The sequence below is a fragment of the Cebus imitator genome, unplaced genomic scaffold, assembly GCF_001604975.1.
Source record: "Cebus imitator isolate Cc_AM_T3 unplaced genomic scaffold, Cebus_imitator-1.0 Scaffold85, whole genome shotgun sequence".
Classification (NCBI taxonomy): Eukaryota; Metazoa; Chordata; class Mammalia; order Primates; family Cebidae; genus Cebus; species Cebus imitator.
In genome coordinates this window covers 9,694,478-9,699,385 of record NW_016107400.1, presented here as the reverse complement: position 1 = coordinate 9,699,385, position 4,908 = coordinate 9,694,478, and positions in this window count along the sequence as shown.

Genomic DNA, 4,908 nt, shown 5'->3' with positions numbered 1-4,908 from the left:
AGGTCACGCAGTATTCATTTTTATTTTTTATTTTTTTTTTCAGAGATGGAGTCTCATTCTGTCACCCAAGCTGGAGCCTGGAGTGCAGTAGCGTGATCCTGGTTCACTGCAAACTCGACCTCCTGAGTTCAAGTGATTCTCCTGAGTAGCTGGAATTACAAGCGTGCACCACCATGCCTGGCTAATTTTTGTATTTTTAATAGAGATGAGGTTTCACCATGTTGGCCAGGCTGGTCTCAAACTCCTGACCTCAGGGGATCCGCCCGCTTCTGCCTCCTAAAGTGCTGGGATTACAGGCATGAGCCACCATGCCCGGCCCACATGTCAATCATTCTTTCCTGCACTGGCTCTGTCTTTGCCCTACTCTGTGTCTAACCCTGTGACAAGACCTGATGACGCAGACTTGAAGACATGAAACAACCCCTTCCCTCTGAGACCTTACAACCAAGTGAGCAAGACCGCCACCAATCCCCTATAAGTGACGGTGTAGAGGATTCAGTTCCCCGGGGTCAGGGATGGCTTACTGGAGGAGGTGACCTCTGACCAGTGCCCGGATCAAGGATCAATGCAGAAAAACATGCAGGTGGAAGGGACAGCATGAGCAAATACGTGGAGGTGGCATGGGAATGTGGAAAAACTCCCATCCTTCAGCATCTGTTTGTGGATTCCTCCATATGCCAAGTCGTGATCTGGGGGCTGAGGAGAGCGAGAAATAGACCCAGTCCCTGCTTTCTAGCCCTGAAGATCTGGTTGGGGCACTGACAAGTGAACAGACATAAGCAAGTGATTGTAATAAACCCCATACTGGGGGCAGCCCAGGCAGACATGGAGAGGGCTGGGGAGAGAGGGCCACGGGAAGGGTTTCCTGGACGCTTGGGTTTTAGGAAGAATAGGAATTCTCCAGATAAGGTGTGACTACCACTCCCGTCCACACTCACACTCCCTCACACTCAGTACTCACACATCCGCGCACCCACACAGTTGATATTTCATCCCATGCAGTTCAACCCTGCAAGCTGCCTTTGTCCTGTCTTTGTGTCCCTGAGTTTGTGCCCCATCTCATTGAGAGATGACAGCAAGAATCTATCTTTGAAGTCCTTTGGGAATGTGTGGCTTGGGCTGTATCTCCTCCTGGCCTCCCAAACTGGGCTTGCCTGTAGACCACCCGCATTGGCATGCCAACTCGGCTACTTATTGGCTATGTGACTTTGGGCAAAGGAGATAATCCTCCCTGTGCCTCAGTTTCCCCATCTGTAAAATGGAGGTAATAATAGACCCACCTCAGAGGGCTATGAGATGGTGAAATGGCAAAGTACTTGTTGCAGTGCCCAGAACAATGCCTGGAGTGGATTAGACGTCCAGCATGTCAATTGCTGTTCTTATCAGGATGAAGATGAGAAAGAAGCAAAGTTGAAGGCGATTGCTTTGGTCTGTTGCTCGGTGGTGACATGAAGATGAATGTGGCATTGAGAAGACAGGCAAAGAAAGCACCAATGTGGTCAGGACCAAGGCAGTCAGGAAATCTGGGGCAAGGAAATCGGGAATTCTCTGTACTTTTCTCCCAACTTTCCTGTGAATCGGAAATTATGTCAAATTACAAAGTTAAAGAAAACAGGGCATTGTTCTTGGGTCCAAGAGAGATAATTAATGGGAAGTTTGTCTTCTTGCACACAGTCCCACTGTTCAAGTTCCTGCCCTAGATTCCCAGGTTGTCTGTGACTGCTCTGTCAGTCCTGGGAGCAGGTTCAGAGGCACCGAGATAAAACTCTGTTCCCCCAGCTAGGGGTGCCCAAGTCTTTCTTCAGTATAAGCTCAATCCTCATTACATCCTAACATGCTTACTTGTTTTCAAGCGTTTCAGTGTTTAAAATTAATAGAGTTTATTTTTTAGAACTTTGTTGATTCATAGAAAAATTGAGCAGATAGTACAGAGAGTTCCCACACACTCCCCTCCCCCTTGCACAATTTCCCTTTTTATCAGCATCTTGCATTAGTGTGTAGTGCCTTCATTATAATACTGATACATTAGTATACACTGAAGTCCATAGCATAGGTTGTTTCACTGTTTCTCAGGGTTTTGTTCTGGGCTTGTTTGTTTGGAAATAAGGTCTCACTCTGTTGCCCAGGCTGGAGTACAGTGGCGGGATCATAGCCCACTGCAGCCTGCAACTCCTGGGCTCAAGGAATCCTTCTTGTAGCATCCTCCCGAGTAGCTGGGGCTACAAGCACATGCCACCACACCAGGCTTATTGTTTTTTTCTTTATTGTAGAGACAGAGTCTTGCTACATTGCCCAAGCTGGTCTCAAACTCCTAAGCTCAAGCTATCCCCCCAGCCTCCTAAAGTGCTGGGATCACAGGTGTGAGCCACTGTGCCTAGCCTCTGTTGCACAGTGCTGAGTCTTTTTTTTTTTTTTTTTTTTTTGAGACGGAGTCTTACTCTGTCTCCCAGGCTGGAGTGCAGTGGCATGATCTCGGCTCACTGAAACCTCTGCCTCCCAGGTTCAAGTGATTCTTGCGCCTCAGTCTTCCAGGTACCTGGGACTACAGACACACACCACCATGCCTGGCTAATTTTTGTATTTTTAGTAGAGACGAGGTTTCCCCATATTGGTCAAACTGATCTTGAGCTCCTGACCTCAAGTGATCAGCCTGCCTCAGCCCCCCAAAGTGTTGGGATTACAGGCGTGAGCGACTGCGCCCAGCCAAGTTCTGGGTCTTAATGTATAATGTCATGAATCTACACATGTAGCAACATGGGCAACATAGCAAGACCCAGTCTGTACCAAAAAAAAAAAAAAAAAAAAAAAAAAAAAAAAAAAAAAGAAACAAAGAAAACGGGCCAGGCATGGTGGTGCACCTGTAGTCCCAGCTATGCAGAGGCTGAGGCAGGAGGATCCCTTGAGCCCAGGAGTTCGAGGCTGCAGTGAACTATGATCATGCCACTGCACTCCAGCCTGGGTAACAGAATAAAACCCTATCTCTAAAAAAAATTAAAAGAAGAATAAAGAAAAAAATAAAGAATAGTTTCACTTCCCTAAAAATCCCCTAATTCTCTACCTGTTCATCCTGGATCCTGGAAACCACTGATTTTTTATGTTTACTGTCTCCATAGTTCTGCCTTTTTCAAAATGTCATGTAATTGAAATCAGAAAGTATGCAGTCCCTTAAAACTGACTTCTTTTACTTACCAATATGCTTTTCAGGTTCCTCCATGTCTTTTTCAGGCTTGACGCCTCATTTCTTTTTGTGGCTGAATAGTGCCCTGTTGTATGGATGCACCACAGTTTATTCTACCTGTTGAAAGACATGTTGGTTGCTTCCAGCTTTGGGGTAGACATAAGATTGCAACACTATTGGGGAAATACCAAGGAGCACAATATCTAGATCATATGGTAAAATTATGTTTAGTGGTGCAAGAAACTGCCAACTGGTCTTCCAAGGTGACTGTACCATTTTGCCTTACTATCAACAACAAGTGGGAGTTTCCGTTGCTCTGTATTCTTGTCAGCTTTTGATATTGTCAGTTTGCGGATTTTAGCCACTCTAGTAGGTGTGCAGTGGTGTCTCATTGATGTTTGCTATTTCCTAGTGACATATGAGGCATATGTCAATATGTTTGCAAATTGGGAAATTTGCAATTTCCTAATGACAGATGATATTGAGGATATTTTCATATGCGTTTTGCCATCTGTATATCCTATTCATTGTCTGCTGATATTTTGTGCCCATTTTTTAGTTGGGTTACTTGTTTTCTTATTGTTAAGTTTTAAAATTATTTGGGTATTTCGGATTCAGGTCTTTTATCAGCTATGTGTTTTGCAAAGATTTTCAAATTTAATAGTTTTCAATTTTCATAAAGTCCATGCTACCAATTTTTTTTTTTATTCTTGGATTATCCTTTTAGTGTTGTATCTAAAAACTCATTGCCAAACCCAGAGTCACTGAGATCCAAGATGTTATACTATGATATCTTCTAGAAGTTTTACAGTTTTGTATTTTACATTTAGGTCTATGATTTATGTTGAGTTATTTTTTGTGAAAGGTGTAAGGTCTGTGTCTAAATTTATTACTATAATTATTTTGCACATAGACATTCAGTTGTTTCAGCACCATTTGTGGGAAAGACTATCCTTTTTCCATTGAATTGCCTTTGCCTCTTTGTCACAGACCAGTTGACTATATTTGTGTGGGTATATTTTGGGGGTCTGTATTCTGTTCCACTGATGTCTTTGTTCTTTCACCAGTACCATACTGTCTTGATTATTGTAGCTTTATTTTATAGTTTTAAAGTCAGGTAATGTCAGTCCTTCAACTTGGTTGTGGTTCTTCAGTATTGTATTGGTGATTGCAGGCTTTTTACCTTTCTGTTTGAATTTTAGAATCAGTTTGTCAATGCTCACAAAATAAATCGCTGGGATTCTTATTGGGATTGCCGTGAATCTGTAAGATCAAGTTGGGAGGAACTCTCCATGAACATGGACTATCTCTCTATTATTGAGATCTTTGGTTTCATTCATCAGAATTTTGTATTTTCCTTATAAAGATTCAGTATATGTTTATTCGATTTATACTTGTTTGTTTTTTTCTTTTTTTGATGCTAAAATAAATGGCATTGTGTTTATAATTTTAAATGCCACTTTTTTGTTGCTGGTATGTAGGAAAGCAGTTGACCTTTGTAGGTTAACCTTGTATCCTGCAACCTCGCTACACACACTTATTAGTTCCAAGAGGCTTTTTTGTTAACTCTTTAGGATTTTCTGCATAGACAATAATGTCATCTGCAAACAAAGACAGTTTAGTTTCTTCCTTCCCAATCTGTGTAACTTTTCTTTATTTCTTTGTCTTATCGCATTAGGTTGGACTTCAGGTATAATGTTGAATAGGAGTGGTGAGAGTGGGCATCAATG